The sequence below is a fragment of the Equus przewalskii genome, chromosome 1, assembly GCF_037783145.1.
Source record: "Equus przewalskii isolate Varuska chromosome 1, EquPr2, whole genome shotgun sequence".
In the NCBI taxonomy this organism is placed as follows: domain Eukaryota; kingdom Metazoa; phylum Chordata; class Mammalia; order Perissodactyla; family Equidae; genus Equus; species Equus przewalskii.
In genome coordinates this window covers 156,889,830-156,908,940 of record NC_091831.1, presented here as the reverse complement: position 1 = coordinate 156,908,940, position 19,111 = coordinate 156,889,830, and the positions used below count along the sequence as shown (strand labels likewise).

The 19,111-nt window shown below is 37.5% G+C and overlaps 1 pseudogene; it reads left to right on the top strand.

The window, feature by feature from the left end:
* Positions 1–13,001: 13,001 nt before the first annotated feature.
* Positions 13,002–18,811, top strand: LOC103559544 (olfactory receptor 11G2-like; annotated as a pseudogene).
* The last annotated feature ends 300 nt before the right edge of the window (positions 18,812–19,111 follow it).

Sequence of the window (19,111 nt, the reverse complement as noted above, 5' to 3'; positions counted from 1 at the left end):
ACTAGTTGAATGAGTTAATGTTGGAATGACTTTCAACTTGCCAATGCCGTCACCGAAAAGCTAATCTGCTGAGTTTATGAACATCACCACCACTGAGCACTCAATCAGAACATCACTTGGCAGAGTGTTATGTGACTCTGACCAAGCTTGTAGCAAGGTCCCTTTAAACCCATGGCCCACAATCTCTCCTTGCCTCATATCCCTGTCATGCTTTAGTGTCTATTCTAAATATAAGCTTCTCTAGTCATTTACCTTTCTTTACATTTTCAAACCTATAATCACCATTGTGCTCAGTACTCTGATTCCATCTTTTCATTCTTAAGAGCTCTCTCCCCTGTTGTACTTGCTTCTTGGTGAATGGCTCCACTCTCCATTTACCAATCCATTTAGCATTTGCTAAAGCCAGAAACTCGAGAGTCATTCAAGACACTTCCTAATTCTGTCACTTCCCATATGTAATCAATCACCAAATCCTGTTGATTTTCTCTCCCGAATGTTTTTCAGATCTCTCCTGGGCACATAGGAGATTAACATAAATGCTTTCTTTATTTGGATGGTCCATTAGTGGAATGCAGCAGCTACACATATAACCTGGAAAGAAAAATGGCCCTCTTTAGGAAGGGCTGGGAATGTAGTTTTAGGAGGAAAGCATGTGGTTTGGTGAGGAAGGAAGAGATCACCCACTCTGGCAAACTATGTGTTGACATACCACAGCTGGATCAGGTTCACAAATGATTGACTCAATCCAATAATACATAGCTCAGTAGTCCTGTTATATCACTGTATTTAAAGGAAAATAAATGATAACATCACATTGATTTGGATTCAAATACCACATGACATACTGTGTACTCTTGGGCAAGTTAACACCTATTTTTCAGAGCTCTTGTGAAATTACTGTTGAATACATATGCCTAGTATAGTTTCTGGAATATACTAGTACCTGAAAAATTTATAGCGGTTGTTGTTAATAATGATCATACCGACAAATATGATTACCAAGTAACTAGGATAAATTTTTTCAGTGTAATTGTTTACAAACCTAAATGAAAGACAATAAATTTAAGTGAATGTGAGAGACTAGATTAAAAAGTCACTCAGTTCCAAAGTATCATACAAAAAGCTATGGGAAGCTCTCTTTGGTTGCTCAGGTTTATTTTGCTGACTTTCTTATACATTCTGGCGCTTAAAAATACACAGCTTTGTCTGATATAAAGGAAGGAAACATTAAAGCATAGTTGTGTTGATTCAAGATACGGAAAGTAAATGATTAAAGGAAGGGTATTACATTACTTCTGATGTACATAAGAGTAAGTGGGAATAAGTTATATTAATTGGGGGCATTGTGGAAAATGAGTTATGGAGCGCAACGCTAAGCAGTCTTCTAATAACAAATTATGTAATTTATCAAATTTCTGGATAATGAGGCATTACTTTGTGAATCATTAGGCAAGAAAGTTTCAGGGATCATTAATCTGAAGGAGATCTGAGTAGCTGGGCACTGGAGACAACAGTTCATATAACGTAACTTATTATGTTACTAGAGATACTGTGGATGAAATCACATATCGAGAAACATAAAACCCAGAGAAGTTTCAAAAATATATAAATATTAAAATGGGATCCCATTGGAGCTATTGTCCATTTGTAGATGTCTTAGAAAAAATGCAGTGAGCCTAGACAGAGAGAAAATTGACTTACCCTTCATGATATGGTAAGTGGACAAAGCTGTCAATAAACACTGAATCTATATCTTCTCATTGATGCTTCTCTTTCCTTTATATGGAATCAAAACCCAGGGGCCTGACCCTGAGAATTCTGGCATTTATAAAGTAAGCTGCTGAAACTCTCTTTCTTGCCTTCCTGAAGTGCCCAAAAGAAACAGTTACAGCAATAAGGTACTTCTGTTGGGCAGTAGGATAACCAGTGAAAAGAAGCACAGCCTTATAATCAGTCCTTGAGGTGTGGGCCTCAATTGACATATTGGTGTTCTCATCAAGGGCAATATAAGAGACCTCAATCAACCCCAGGCACCCAGATCTTTCACTTGCCTCGGTCAGCCGAGGAAATCCAACAGGTGAATTTTATATCTTGATTATTTTTGCTGTAGAGCAGCTGAAAGCAGTGAGGTATGAACCTCATGAGGAGACTTCAAAAAAGGGGTACAAGTGAATGAAGGGGAAGGGAGTATGTTGAGACTCCCAAGGGTGCAATTTAAGTTTCATCTTAGAGATTATTGTGAAGTCTTCAGTCTCCCCTTGGGCTGGTTTATAACTCCCTCAAGACTTCTTGGTGTAACGTCCTTTCCTTATCCATGGTTTTCAAATCTTTTAGGTTAAATTGGCTCCCAGAGCGAAGGCAGGAATAATATCTTAAAGGCAATGGGGAGATGTCTCTGTGGATTTCCAGAGATTTTTTTTTTTTCCAGGAAAATCTTTTTCACTGTGAAATATAGAGAATGTTCACAAGGTACTCTGTTTATACTCTGTGTTTTCTTCACAGATTTGGTATCTGTAAACCTTTGCTTCCAGTCCTTAATTACTGATAGACTATATGTTTCCTATTTGTCGTTTCTGTTCTTTGTTCCTTTATTTCTTCTTGTTTTCTTTTGGGTTATTCAAGTATTTTGATTTTGATTTTTCTCTATTATCTTTTTTTGATGGTTTTAAAATAGTTTTTTATTGTGGTAAAATATACATAACATAAAAATGACCATTTTAACTATTTTTAAATGTTCAGTTCTGTGGCATTAAGTACATTTACATTGTTGTGCAACCATCATTACCGTCCACTCCCAGAAATTTTTCATTGCCCCACACTGAAACTCTGTACCCATTAAACAATAATTTCCCATTCCAGTCTTCCTCTGACTCTGGAAACCACCATTCTACTTTCCATCTCTGTGAATTTAACTACTCTAAGTACCTTATAGAAGTGGAATCACACAAATTTTGGCCTTTTGTAGTTGGCTTATTTCACCTAGCATAATGTCTCCAAGGTTCATCGATGTTGTAGTCTCTGTCAGAATTTCCTCCTTTTTTAAGGCTGAATAAGATTCCGTTGTTGGTGTTCACAGCATTCTGTTTATCCATTGTTGTGTTGAAGGATACTTGGATTGCTTCCACCTTTTGGCTATTGTGAATAATGCTGCTATGAACTTGGGTGTTCAAATATCTGTTTGATTTCCTGCATTGAGTTCTTTTGGGTCTACACCCAGAAGTGGAATTGCTGGATTATGTGGATTATAATTCTACACTTAATTTTTTTTTTTAAAGATTTTATTTTTTTTCCTTTTTCTCCCCAAAGCCCCCTGGTACATAGTTGTATATTCTTCATTGTGGGTCCTTCTTGTTGTGGCATGTGGGACGCTGCCTCAGCATGGTTTGATGAGCGGTGTCATGTCCGCGCCCAGGATTCGAACCAGGAAACACTGGGCCGCCTGCAGCAGAGTGCGCAAACTCAACCACTCGGCCACGGGGTCAGCCCTACACTTAATTTTTTTGAGGAAGTGCCATACCATTTTACATAGCGACTGCACCATTAGCATTTCTACAAGCAATGCACAAGTGCTCCAATTTCTCCACATCCTTGCTATTTCTCACTTTCTGTTTTTGTTTTTGTTTGTTTTGATAATAGCAATTCTAATGGGTGTGAAATGGTATCTCATTATAGTTTTGAATTCCATTTCCCTAATAATTAGTGATCTTGAGAGTCTTTTCATGTGTTTATTGGCCATTTGTATATCTTTTTTGGAGAAGTCCTTTGCCTCATTCAAGTTTTGCATATTTTTAAATTGTTGTTCTTTTATTATTATTATTATTATTTACTATGGTAGCATTGGCTTATAACATATAAATTTCAGGTATACATCGTAATGTATTTTGATTTCTGTGTAGATTACATCGTGTTCACAACCCAAAGACTAATTACCATCCATTGCGACACACATATGTGCCTAATCACTCTTTTCGCCCTCCTTCCTCCCCACTTCCCCTCTGGTAACCAACAATCCAATCTCTGTTTCTATGTGTTTGTTTGTCATCATTTTTATCTTCTACTTATGGTTAAGATGATACAGTATGTGACTTTCTCCCTCTGACTTATGTCGCTTAGCATAATACCCTCAAGGGCCATCCATGTTGTCACAAATGGCTGGATTTCATCATTTCTTATGTCTGAGTAGTAGTCCATTGTGTATATATACCACATCTTCTTTATCCATTCGTCTCTTGATGGGCACCTAGGTTGCTTCCAAGTCTTAGCTATTGTGAATAATGCTGCAATGAACATAGGGGTGCATGTATCTTTACGCTTTCGTGTTTTCATGTTCTTTGTATAAGTGCCCAGCAGTGGAATAGCTGGATCATATGGTAGTTCTAGTCTTAATTTTTTGAGGAATCTCCATACTCTTTTCCATAGTGGCTGCACCAGTTTGTACTCCCACCAGCAGTGTATGAAAGTTCTCTTCTCTCCACACCCTCTCCAACACTAGCTGTTTCCTGTCTTGTTAATTATACTTATTCTGATGGGAGTGAGGTGATATCTCATTGTACTTTTGATTTGCATTTCCCTGATAGTTAGTGATGTTGAACATCTTTTCATGTACCTGATGGCCATCTTGATATCTTCTTTGGAGAAATGTCTGTTCAGATCTTTTGCCCATTTTTGAATTGGGTTGTGGGTTTTTTTGTTGTTGAGATGTATGAGTTATTTATGTATTTTGGGTATTAACTCCTTATCAGATATATGGCTTGCAAATATCTTCTCCCAATTGTTAGGCTGTCTTTTTGTTTTGTTTATGGTTTCTTTTACTGTGCAGAAGCTTTTCAGTTTGATGCAGGCCAATTTTTTAATTTTTTTCTGTTGTTTCCCTTGCCTGGTCAGACATGGTATTTGAAAATGTGCTGTTAAGACTGATATTGAAGAGCATACTGCCTATGATTTCTTCTAGAATTTTCATGGTTTCAGGTCTTACATTCAAGTCTTTAATCTATTTTCAGTTAATTTTTGTGTATGGTGTAAGATAAGGGTCTACTTTCATTCTTTTGCATGTAGCTGTCCAGTTTTCCCAACACCACTTATTGAAGAAACTTTCCTTTGTCCATTGTATGTTCTTGGCTCCTCTGTGGTAAATTAGCTGTCCATAAATGTGTGGGTTTATTTATGGGCTTGCAATTCTGTTCCATTGATCTGTGTGTCTGGTTTTGTGCCAGCATTAAGCTATTTTGGTTACTATGGCTTTGTAGTATACTTTGAAATCAGGGAGTGTGATACCTCTAGATTTGTTCTTTTTTCTCAGGAATCCTTTGGCTATTCAGGGTCTTTTGTTCCATATCAATTTTAGGATTCTGTATTCTATTTCTGTGAAAAATGTTGTTGGAACTTTGATGGGGATTTCACTGAATCTATGGATTTCTTTAGGAAGTATGGACATTTTAACTATGCTAATTCTTCCAACCCAAGAGCATGGAATATCTTTCCATTTCTTTGTGTCTTCTTCAATTCTTTCAACAATGTTTTATAGTGTTTGCTGTACAGATCTTTAACCTCTTTGGTTAAGTTTATTCCTAGTTATTTTATTCTTTTTGTTGCAATTGTAATGGAATTGTATTCTTAATTTCCCTTTCTGCTACTTAGTTGCTAGTGTATAGAAACACAATTGATTTTTGTATGTTGATTTTGTATCCTGAGACTTGACTGTATTCATTTATTATTTTTAACAGTTTTTTAGTGGATTCCTGAGGGTTTTCTATATATAAAATGATGTTGTTTGCAAAGAGTGACAGTTTCACTTCTTCTTTTTCAATGTGGATCTCTTTTATTTCTTTTTCTTGCCTGATTGCTCTGGCTAGGGCTTCCAATACTGTGTTAAGTAAGAGTGGTGACAATGGGCATCCTTGTCTGGTTCCTATTCTTCGAGGGATAGCTCTCACTTTTTCTCCATTGAGAATGATATTTGCTGTGGGTTTGTCACATATGGGCTTTATTACGTTGAGGTATTTTCCTTCTATACCCATTTTATTTAGAGGTTTTATCATAAGTGGATGCTGTATCTTGTCGAGTGCTTTCTCTGCAGCTGTTGAGATGATCATGTGATTTTTATTCTTCATTTTGTTAATGTGGTGTATCACATTGATAGATTTGCAGGTGTTGAACCGTCCCTGCATCCCTGGAATGAAACCCGCTTGATCATGTTGTATGATCTTTTAAACATATTGTTGTATTCAATTACCCCCACCTTAAGACATATGGCTATGTGGGTCTCTCAGACGTCCTATTGTGCTGTGTAGGTATACTCTGTTGGTTAATTAATGTCTTTTAGGTTGTATTCTATGGAGGAGAGACCAAGGGAATAGTTTACTCTGCCATGATGCTGACATCACCCCTGAGATAGTCATTTTTCTAAAACCTCTTATCTCCATTAACCTAAGCAGCTTCCATCCCTTTCCTCTTCCCATTCTATGTTTTTTAAATCACAGATTATTCTTTTTTGTCTTGTGAACAAATTGGTGTGGTTATCATTATTTTTGATACTTTCTTTCCCTTTATCCCTTATGTTATAAGTAAGAGTTTACTAGCCTGTTCAGATAGAGAATTGCAATTTTCTGATTTTTTCTGTCTATCTATCTCCTTGCTCACAGCTTTGTATACCTTTGCCTTTTTGTTTCAGGTAGAAGAGCTTCTTTCAACATTTTTTGTGAGCTGGTCATGGTGATGAATTCCCTCAGGTTTTGTTTGTCTGGGGAAGGTTTTAATGCTCTGTCTGATCTGAAGGATAATGTTTCTGGACATAGTATTCTTTGCTAGTAGTTTTTGTCTTTCTGTGTTTTGAATGTATCATTGCACTCGCTCCTAGCATGTAAGTTTTCAGTGGAGAAATCCACTGAAAGCCTGATGGAGGTTCCTTTGTAGTTATTTTCTTCTCTCTGGCTGTCCTTAATATTCTTTCTTTATCATTGACTTTGATAGTTTTAATATTATATGCCTTGGAGAATGTCTTTTTGCATTGAGTTTATTAGGAGTTGTATTAGCTTCATGTGCTTGCATGCCCAGTTTTCCCTAGGATTGGGAAGTTCTCAGATATATTTCCTTTGAAGAAGTTCTCTGCTCCTTTCTCTCTCTCTTCTCCTTCACAAATACCTATTATCCTTATGTAACTTTTCCTAATTGAGTCAGTATTTCTCATAGAATTTCTTTGTTTTTATAAAATCTTAGTTCTCTCTCCTCCTCTGCCTGAATCATTTCTAGATTTCTGTCTTTGAACTCACTAATTCTCTCTTTCACATGGTCTACTCTTCTACCTGAAACAAAAAGGCAAAGGTATACAAAGCTGTGAGCAAGGAGATAGATAGACAGAAGAAATCAGAAAATTGCAAATGCTTTTTACTTTATTTTCACTCTCATTAATTGTATTCTTCATCTCCAGTATTTCTGTTTGTTTGTTTGTTTTTTGGATTTCAATCTCTTTGGTGAAGTACTCCTCCAGTTTGTTAATTTTATTCCTGTGCTCACTGAGCTGTCTTTCTGAGTTTTCTTGTAACTCACTGAGTTTCTTCATGACAGCTATTTTCAATTCTCTGTCAGTTAGATTGTAATCCTGCCATGTCAGGTTTGGTTTCTGGAGAGTTGTCATTCTCCCTTTATCCTGCTGTGTAACTATAGTTCTTCATGGTACTGATGAACTGATCCTCGCTGGTGCATTTGTCATGGTAACCATCTTTCTTATTTGGGTATGGCTTTGGTTACTTTTGTTGTAAGCTACTTCTGGTTGTATTTGAGATCCTGCACCTTCCACCCACCTCTACCTCTGCTAGAGGCATCATCAGTGCCCTCTTTGTGCCACTAAGGTTGCTGGTCCCTTGTTACTTTCAGTGTCTGTTCAGACTCACGTTTTGCCACTGGGGTCACCAGGCTGCAAGAACATCTGCCCCTTCTGGGGTTATCTGGGTCTCATGTTCCCCCACAAGCTCACTGTGTACTCTCCCTGGTCTGAGGTGCTGCTCCCCTGTGCACCATCTGTGCTGCTCCTGCTGGGTTATCTGGGGGTTCTGGCAGCATGACTGCCAGGTTCACTGGGTTCATGAGTGTCAGTGTTAGTTCAGGGGCCTGGGTTCATGTATGCAGTCCATACTGCTGGTAGAGCCGGTGTCAGGGATGCCGCCACTTGAGGCTGGGTCTCAGGTTACATATTGGTTACTGAAGCCTCAGGTAACAGGTGCCATTTGCCACTGCTGGGGAAGAGGTAGAGACTAAGCTGCAAGTGTTGCTGCTGGTCCTACAGTCTCTGGTCACTGGTGTGCACCAGTGTGCTTTTTGAGTCCTCTGGTCAGGACGCCCTGCTTCTGTTGGGGAAATACATGTTTTGATTGCCAACCCAGTGCTGGAGAGACTGGCACCACAGCCAGGAGATGAGAAGAGGGCTGGACTGCCAGCACTTTTTGTGTCCTGAAGCCTCAGGATGTTTGTGCCACCTGCCACCACTGGGGAGGGGGCAGGGACCTAGCCACAAGTGCCATGTTTGCCTTTGCAGCCTGTGTTCACTGTATACATGCTGGCGTGAGTGTCTCAGTTTTGGATCACCTCTGCTGGATGAGGGGGAGGGGGCTGCACCCCTTGTTCCACTGACTCCTGGAGGTCCAGTCCACCCACCTTCAGAAGTACAGATCTGTGGATTACTCAGGCATTCAGATGTGCTGTGCAGGGAGTCCTTTTTTGGTTATTGGATGTTTGATTGCTTGTATCTTAGAGGGGAAAGACAGTGGGAATGACTCACTCCACGATGATGCTGATGTCACTCTTCTTCAATATATTATTTTTCAGAAGATCAAAAAGGTCTCCCAACCCACTTCTGTTAAATTCTGTAGTTTAATACCTAAGTTCAAGCGTCTGGCACAGCACCATCCACCCACTGAAAGTTAGACACTTGCTTGCTAATCATAATTCTGACAGAGATTTGGTTTCAATAAAATTCTCTATTGTGCTCTCAAATACCAAAAGTTTTCAGTGAATAAACTGGATGATTGCACCTCTCAGGAAATAAATTTTTCAACTGAAAACATGTTGCTACCATTTAAAAGATGAAAACATTTTTCCTTAGAGGATAAATGCTGAGAAAATGAGCAAGTTCAAGGAATAACCCCCCAAAGCTTTTTTGCTCATTGAATGCTATGTAGTTGTCATGTAAGCCCTGACAATTGGCTTTTCTTTTTGTAATGCAAGTACCTGACTTAAGCTTTGATTGCCTAGGCGTCTATTTCAAAGAGGCATCCAACTCAAAGAGGGCTATTTGAAATAAACACATTGCCAGTCCTACACTAGATAAATCTCCAGGTTGTCTCCCCACAGTGAGCCGCCTTTGTTTTAGAGATCTTAGTTGATTTCAATATTTGGGCTGCTTTTTTTTCTGTTCCTATGCTTTAAGTTCCCACTCTTCCATTTTAAATTTACCAGTAATGAGGGAGCCCACGAATCCCTAGACCTTCACTCTGAAATCAGTAAAAACCATCCCCAAGCCCAAGCTCTTTCTCTCCCTACTGTGACCTCACTGTGTGGACCCATGTGTGCTTGCCCACTCCAGGGCCTGTAAGTGAGTTTCCTAATGGTTGTTGTTGAAGGGTGTCTTCTAACCAGAAAAAGAACTGAAAGGGTCAGTCCAGTCTTAACATTGGTTTGGAAAGGGGAAATGTCTTTGAGAATCTCATCAGGTTCCAGGTGAATGCACCCAGGCATTTCTAGCTGAAAGGATTACTATTGATATGCTGAGACTGACACAAATAAGTAGTCAATAATAGTAGTCAATTATAAATTATTAATAAGAGTTCAGTCTCACTAGAGATAGCTACAAACCAACAGTAGAAGAAGAACCTTGTTAAATATCTAATCTAAGTGTGTGCATACAAATGTTCCCATGCACACACACACAGGCACACACAAAAGTAATGAAAACTAAGGTTCCACATTATCTTCTTAAAATTGACTGTTATAAATATAAGTTGTTATATGTAAGCCTCCTGGTAACCATAAAGCAAAACCTATAGTAGATACACAAAGGATAAAAAGAAAGAAATCAAAGAACTGAATAAAGTCACCAAACCACAAAGGAAGAGACCAAGAGAAGAAGAAAGGAATAGAGAGGAAATGTAAAACAGCCAGAAAACAGTCAATACAATGGCACTAAGTACATACCTATCAATAATTTCCTTAAATGTAAATGAGCTAAATTCTCCAATCAAAAAACACATAGTGGGTGAATGGATAAAAAGCAAGACCTGTTTATATGCTGCCTACAAGAGACTCACTTCAGCTGTATGGACAAACACAGACTGAAAATGAAGGGATGGAAAAAGATATTCCATGAAAATGGAAACCAACAGAAAGCTGGAGTAACTCTACCTATATCAGAGAAAATAGACTTTAAACAAAGGTGGTAATCAGAGACAAAGAAGGGCATTACATAATGATAAAGGGGTCAATCCAACAAAAGGATATAACATCTGTAAATATTTGTTCTCCCAACACAGAAGCACCTAATATATAAAGAAAATACTAACAGACCTAAAGAGAGAAATAGATTGCAAAATAACAATAGTAGGAAATCTTAATATGCAACTTTCATCAATAGATTATCTAGACAGAAAATCAATAAGGATACATTGGCCTTAAATGGCAAATTGGACCAGATGGATTTAACAGATATGTACAGTATATTCCTTCCAAGAGCAACAGAATACACATTTTTCTCAAGTGCATGTGGAATATTCTCCAGGATAGATCATAGGTTTGCCCAAAAAGCAAGTCTTAGTAAATTTAAGAAGATTGCAATCATATCAGCATCTTTTCTAACCACAACAGTATGAAACTAAAAATCAATTACAAGAATAAAATTGGAAAATTCACAAATATGTGGAGATTACACAGCAGGCTACTGAGTAACCAACAGGTCAAAGAAGAAATCAAAAGAGAAAAAAATTCCTTGAGAGAAATGAAAATGGAAATACAACATACCAAAACTTTGGGAAGCAGCAAATGCAGTTCTAAGAGGGAAGTTTATAGCAATAAATACATCAAGAAACAAGAAAAAACTGAAGCAAATAACCTAACCATATGCCTCAAGGAACTAGAAAGAGAAGAACAAATGAAACCCAAAGTTTGTAGAAGGAAGGACATAACAAATATCAGAGTGGAAATAAATGAAATAGAGACAAAAAGACAATAGAAAACATCATAGAAACTGAGAGTCAGTTTCTTGAAGAGATAGACAGAATTGACAAAACTTTAGTTAGGCTCACCAAGAAAAGAAAAGAGAGGACTCAAATAAAATTAGAATTAAATGAGGAGACGTTACAACTGATACCACAGAAATACAAGGGATCATAAGCTACCTCTATAAACATTTATTTACAAACGAATTTGACAACCTAGAAGAAATGGATGCATTCCTGGAGACATACAACCTACCAAGACTGAATCACGAAGAATCAGAAAATCTAAACGATCAATTACTAGTAAGGAGATTGAATCAATAATCAAAAACCTCCCAAGAAACAAAAGTCCAGGACCACATGGCTTCACTAGTGAATTCTACTAAACATTTCAAGAAGAATTAATAAAAATCCTTTTCAAACTCTTCCTAAAAGTAGAAGAGAACACTTCTAAACTCATTTTACAAGGTCAGCATTACCCTAAAATGAAAACCAGATAAGGATACTGCAAGAAGAGAAAATTACAGGCCAATATCCCTGATGAACATAGATGCAAAAATCTACAACAATACCTTAAAAGGATCATACACTGTGACCAAGTGTGATTTATTTCAGGGATCTAAGTGTGGTTCAACACCTACAAATAAGTCAATGTAATATGCCACAGTAACAAAATGAAGGATAAAAATCGTATGATCATCTCAATGTATGCAGAGAAAACATTTGATAAAATTCAGCTCCCATTTGTGATAAAAAAATCTCAACAACTGGGTATAGAGGGAATGTATCTCACCATAACAAAGGCCATATAAGACAAGGCCACAGCTAACATTATAGTCAGTTGTGAAAAGCTGAACACTTTTCTTCTAAGGTCAAGAACAAGACAAGGATGCCCACTCTCACCACTCTTATTCACCGTCGTATTGGAAATCCTGTCCAGAGCAATTAGGCAAGAAAAAGTAGTAAAAGGCATTCACATTAGAAAGGAAGAAGTAAAAACTGTCACTGTTTGCAGATGAGATGATACTATATGTAGAAAACTCTGAAGACTCCACTGAAAAACTGTTAGAACTAATAAACAAATTCAATAAATTTGCAGGATACAAAATAAATATACAAAAATCTGTTGCATTACTGTATGCTAATAATGAACTAATAATACTAGAAAGAGCAATTAAGAAAGAAATCCCATTTACGATTTTAGCAAAAAGAATAAAATACCTCAGTATAAAGACCTCAGTATGAAGACCTATACACTGAAAATTTTAAGACATTAATTAAAGAAATTGAAGACACAAATAAATGGAAAGATATCACGTGTTCATGGACTAGAAGAATTCATATTGTGAAATGTCTATACTACCCAAAGCAATCTACAGATTCAATGCAACCCTAGCAAAAGTCCAATGGTATTTTTCATACAAATAGAACAAGCAATCCTAAAATTTGTATAGAACTGCACAAGACCCTGAATAGCCAAAGCAATCTTGAGAAAGAAGAACAAAGCTGGAGTCATCACACTTCCTGTTTTCAACTATATTATATTATATATAATAATATATATATTATATATATTATTATATCATATTATATTTCAACTATATTCCTGTTTTCAACTACAGTAATCAAAACAATATGGTATTGGTATGAAAACATACACACAGATCAATGGAACAGAATAGAGAGTCCAGAAATAAACCCACACATATAGGGTCAATTAATTTATGACAAAGGACTCAAGAATATGCAATGGGGGAAGGACAGTCTCTTCAATAAATGGTGTTGAGAAAACTGACAGCCATGCACAAAAGAATGAAACTGGACCACTATCTTACACCGTACACAAAAATTAACTCAAAATGGATTAAAGACTTGAATGTAAGACCTGAAATTACGAAACTTCTGGGAGAAAACATGTACAGTAAGCCTCTTGACGTCAGTCTTGGTGTTGATTATTTTGGATCAAACACCAAAAGAAAAGCCAACAAAAGCAAAAATAAACAAGTAGGACTACATAAAACTAAAAAGCTTGGAGATATAGGAGAAAATATTTGCAAATCATATACTGTTGACCCCCTTTATCTGCAGGGGATACATTCCAAAGCTCCAAGTGGATGCGTGAAACCACAGACAGTACTGAACTTTATTCTGAACCTGATACCATTAGCAGTTTAACTGATCATTGAGATGGATATTTAGGGCTGGCCCTGTGGTGCAGTGGTTAAGTTCACCTGTTATGCTTTGGCGGCCCTGGGTTTGCTGGTTCAGATCCCTGGTGAGGACATGGTATGGCTTGGCAAGCCATGCTGTGGTAGGCATCCCACATATAAAGTAGAGGAAGATGGGCATGGCTGTTAGCTCAGGGCCAGTCTTCCTCAGCAAAAAGAGGAGGATTGGCAGCAGTTAGTTCAGGGCTAATCTTCCTCAAAAAAAAGAAAAGATATTTAGTGACTTGTGGGTGGACAGCATATACTTTGTGGATACATTGGACAATAGTAAGATTCAGTCCCAGGTGGGATGTAGCAGGATGGCATGAGATTTTGTTACCCTACTCAGGACTCTGTGCAATTTAAAACTTATAAATTGTTAATTTCTGTAATTTTCCATTCAATATTTTTGGGCCGTGCTTGATGGTGGGCAACTGAAACTGTGGACTGAAGAACTGCAGATTAGGGGAGGCTAATGCATCTGGTAAGGAGTTAATATCCAAAATATAAAGTCGTCATACAACTTCATAGCAAAAAATAATCCTATTATAACTGGGCAGAGATCTGAGTAGACATTTTCCCAAAGAATACGTACAGATGGCCAACAGATACATGAAAAAAATGGTCAACATCACTAATCATCAGGAAAATTCAAATCAAAACCACGAGATATCATCTCACATCTGTTAGAATGGTTATTATTAAAAAGTTTTGTATAACAAGTGTTGGCAAGGATGTGGAGAAAAGGGAGCTTGTGTTCACTATTAGTGGGAAGGTAAATTCATGCAGCCATTATGGAAAACAGTATGGAAGTTCCTCAGAAAAATTAAAAATAGAACTGCCATATGATCCATCAATTGAACTCCTGAGTATTTATCTGAAGAAAATGCAAAACTAACTTGAAAAGACATATTCATCCCCATATTCTTTGCAGCGTTATTTACAATAGCCAATTTATGACAACAACCTAAGTGTCCATTAATAGATGAATGGATTAAGAAAATTTGGTTATATAAACAATAGAATATTATTTTGCCACAAAAAAGAATGAAATCTTGCCATTTGTGACAACCTGGATACACTTGAGGGCATTATGCTAAGTGAAATAAGTCAGACAGAGAAAGACAAATACTGTATGATCTCACTTTTTGTGGAATTTAAAAAGAAAAACAAAACACCTGCCTCCCCTCAAAAAAACCCCAGGGAACAGAATAATGGTTGCCAGAGTTGGGTGATGGCGGGGAGGTGCATGAAATGGGTAAATGGAGATCAAAATGTACAAACTTGCAGTCATAATATGAATATGTCCTGGAGATGTAATGTATAGCATCATGACTATAGTCAATAATATTGTATTGCACATTCAAAAGTTGCTAAGAGAACAGATCTTAAAAGATCTCATCACAAGAAAAAAATTTTGTATGATGTATGTGACAGATGTTAATTAGACTTATTGTGGTGATGATTCTGTGATATATACAACTATCAAATCATTATGTTGTATACTTGAAACTGATATAATATTACATGTCAACTGTACTTCAATCAAAATAAAGAAAACAAAATAGTCCAAAAGTCTGTATCATCTTTCTCAGCAATGCCTTACTTAAAAGCAGCAAGAAAATTTCAGGGATATTTGCTAAAAATGGCTAGGAATAACCTAAAGGGCTAGATGGGGAGGTATCTTCTAGAACTTTGACATTTTACCACATGCCCCATGGTTTCTGCTCATGCAAGTTGTTCACCATGAAACGATATTTACTTATCAGTATCATACGAGAAGCACAGAGATGACCCGGGAGAGAAAGGTTTTAACCAAAAAAAGGAGCAATATTTTCAAGGAAAGAAAATGAGAAATCTGATGACATAACTCTGTTGGTAAATAAGACAAATAAGAGTCTCAAACTTGCAGACAGACTCAAAAGGTGAATAAAATTCTGTGTAGAGAAAAAAGAAGAAAAACAAAAACCTGAGGTTCCAGCTAAGGTGGTGTTGCTGTAGTGATTGCACCATAACAGAAATCCAGCTATAGAAAAAATAAACATCTGCTCTAAGAGTAGCGTGAGATGATGACCTACCACTGGAGAAACTGAGTCCCAAATGTTAATGTGCTCCTGAAGGAAGAGAACATTTGGGATATGATTGACAATCTTCCCTCATAAATTCTCACTTTTGAAATTTACAGGAGATTATATCCCTTAGAAGGAATAAGATGTAGATTTCACAGCAACATAGATAAATCTCTCCTGCGCACCAATTTATCAATTTCTCTCCAAACCAATATTGATGTCCAAATGTAAACCCTCTCTCTGGGCTGCTGGCTGCCAAGGATGCCATGCCCTCCATCTTGCCTGCCATTTGTTGCAGTGGAAACAGAATGTTACAAGTTAGACATGCCAGTTCTATGAGGAGATGGATTCAGAAGAGATACAAGTATAGGACTTGTATACAAGTACAGTTCTTAGGTATGCTTTTTAGTTCTACCTTCTTTTGTATGGCTGTAAAAACAGTAGCACCCGCAAGTTGCATGAATTAACGTAACGAGATTCATCTTTACAACTAAGAGGGCTGTGACTCAGGGAATTGAGAGAGATGAAGATGAGGAAGGAGCCTCAATACTATGTATATTTGTCCTTATTAACCAGGAGGTGTGCCCATTAGAATTAGGTCTTTGGGGGAACAGAATGTTAGCAAAGTGACATCTGGAAATGGCTGACAAAGTGGCTATGAGGAACAGGGCAGAAAAAACTTCAGCTTTCCCTGTTTTTAGCCATGTTTGGCTCTGCCACACAGCAGATAATCAGCCATTGCAAGGAGTGGGAACAACAAGATGATTGAGCACTCCAGATTGGTAAATTCAATCCCACATGATTTACAAAGTTATTGGCATCCTCATAGACATTAGTCACCAAATATTTCTTGCTGTTTTCACACTTCCCTCATAGTTTCTTGGGCTTCTGGGTAACCTCAAATTCCTGCTAAAGGAGAATTATTCACAGCTTTGCTGTGCCAAACGTGAACTAGTCACAGACGGAAGAGGAGCCTTACAGTGAAGTGTGATGTGGAAAATTCTGAAGTTCTCCCTTCTCTTGTGTCGCTAACTGAAATCATCAAGATTAACTTCAAAGCTATGAAATTATGCTACCTGGAAAGAAACACATTTTATAACTAATAAATTAATAAATATTCTTATATAGAATCCTTTTAAGAAAGTGTCTGGGAATGTATTCTGCACTTACATTTTCCTGAATAAATATCATCCCTCAATTATGTCACCTTGGGTCATTTAGGTCCAAATGATGATCGACCCTCATTAACGGAGGGGATCCTAAAATAAATTAATACGTTGAGACTAAACTATTGACAACAGAATCATAGGTGGTCTTATTGTCTTAGTTTTTCTTTTCTCACCATGGAAGTGACATAACATCCAAGACTGTCTACCTCGGAGAAGGAAGTTTTCATGAAGATTCTCTGTCCACTTCTCCAAAACAACTCCAACCTTCTACATCTATAATAGGATGGGGGCGACAATGGATGTGCGGTTGTAGGAGAGGAATCCTTGTCCAGAGAGATAATTTATGACTATCACCATTGTCCTTGGTTCCCAGAGGTCTCTGTTTGGGAGTATCTGACATTTGTAATCCTCTGCATCTATCCACGAACCAGAAGAATAGAGGTCTTTCTAGGAATCCTGACACCTCAGGTGAAAACCTCAAAATCCTTACATAGTATACCAGACACACTGATCACTTTTCTACCTATAAGTAGAGTTTTAACCTAAACCAAGGTTTTAAAGGTGTATTTTAATTCAGCAGGTAATAGATGAGGCCAAATTGAAAGCCATTAGGTAGGTGTCTGGATGTTCAAACTTTTATTGAATTAACAGGCTTTGATGAACACTGAAGAAAGGATGGCACATTTGACACTTTTGTCTCACTTATCAGAACACTTTAAGACACCAACACTTAGAGTTTGAACACTGATCCAGAATAAAAATGTAATGCATGAAGATTTCTGTGTTTTGTGTTACCTTTCTTCCACTCATCTTCAGATACCTAACATTTGTGTCTCTAATTCCAAAGATCCAAATATTTGAAATTCTGTGTCCAATATTAAGGGTCTTTTATACCTTATTCTATAGATACAAATACATGGTTTTCATATCTGCTTACACTTGTAAGTACCATTATTAACCTTCTTCATGCTGATTACTGCGTGAGTTCCTGTCTTTTACTGTGAGAAAATTCTGAAAGAGGAATGAGAGAGCACAAAATTCAAAGTCTCATCACATCAAGCACTTTCAAAATTTGTCAGTCTTCAGCAATATAGTTAGATTATTATTACTTAGTAAAATAATAGAATCTGAGGGATTTAGGGATTTCTAAAAAGGATTCCATTCCTGGAGACTAAAGAATAAGGTCATCTTTGTCATTGTCATTTTTCCCTCTCTACCCTTAGGAAGCCGTGAATATGTCAGGAGTCAACACAATGACTGAATTCATACTCTTGAGTTTTCCATGCTCCAGAGAGGTCAGGTCCTCCTCTTCATGCTGTTCTCTGTGTCCTACATCTTGACACTGATGGAGAATGGGGGTGTCGTCTGTGCAGTGAAGCTTATCACAGGCTTCACACCCCAATGTATATTCTACTGGACAGCTTCTCATTCCTAGAGATCTGTTACATCAACCCCACTGTTCCCAAATGTTAAAGAACTTCCTATCTGAGACCAAAATGATCTCTTTTACTGTCTGCCTCCTCCAGTCTACTTCTTCTGCTCCATGAGCACCACTGAGACCTTCTTACTGCCCCTCATGGCGTTTGATTCGTACATAGCCATGGCCTCTCCAGTATTCTACCATCAGGAGCATTCCTCTCTGCATGAACTTGGTGGCCGTCTGCTTGGTAATAGCCTTGCTCTGCTATCTTGCCCCTGTCTATTTTATCACACAGCTCCTCTTTTGTGGCTCCAATACCATTGACCACTTTTTCTGTGACTCTAGTCCTTTTCTGGCTCTGTCCTGTATCCCTGCCCATGGAATTGAGCTTTTCTATTCTATATTGAGCTCTCTTATTATCTTCATCATCTTCTTCTTTATCCTTGGATCCTATACCCTGGTTCTCAGAGCAGCTTTTTGTGTCCCTTCAGCAGCTGGCAGACATAAGGCCTTCTCCACCTGTGGTTTCCACTTGGTTGTAGTGTCAATGTTCTATGGACCCCTCCTGGTCATGTATCATCAGTCTGGAAATCCAGCTGGGATACGAAAATTTGTAACTTTTTTCTACTCCTCAGTGACCCCACTTGTAAACCCTCTGATCAACAGTCTCTGGAACAAGGCCATGAATGTTGCCTTGAGAAAAATTCAAATGTGCATGAAAATTAGAGTGAATGAGAGTTTGTGAGTGCATAAAGATCAGAAATATTATTTTTTCCCCATTTATATTCCCACTTTAAAAGTAGGTCTTTAGTCACCTCTACTATCTTGATTACTGTAGCATTGTAGTACGTTCTGAAATTGGAAAGTAGAAATCTTTTGACATTGCTCTCCTTTTTGCATGATTGTTTTGGCTTTTTTGAGTCTCTTCAGATTCCTTATGAATTTTAAAATCAGATTTTCCATGCCTATAAAAAAACCACTGGAATTTTGGTAAGGATTTCATTGAATCTATAGATCACTTTGAGGAATATTGCTATTTTAGCAG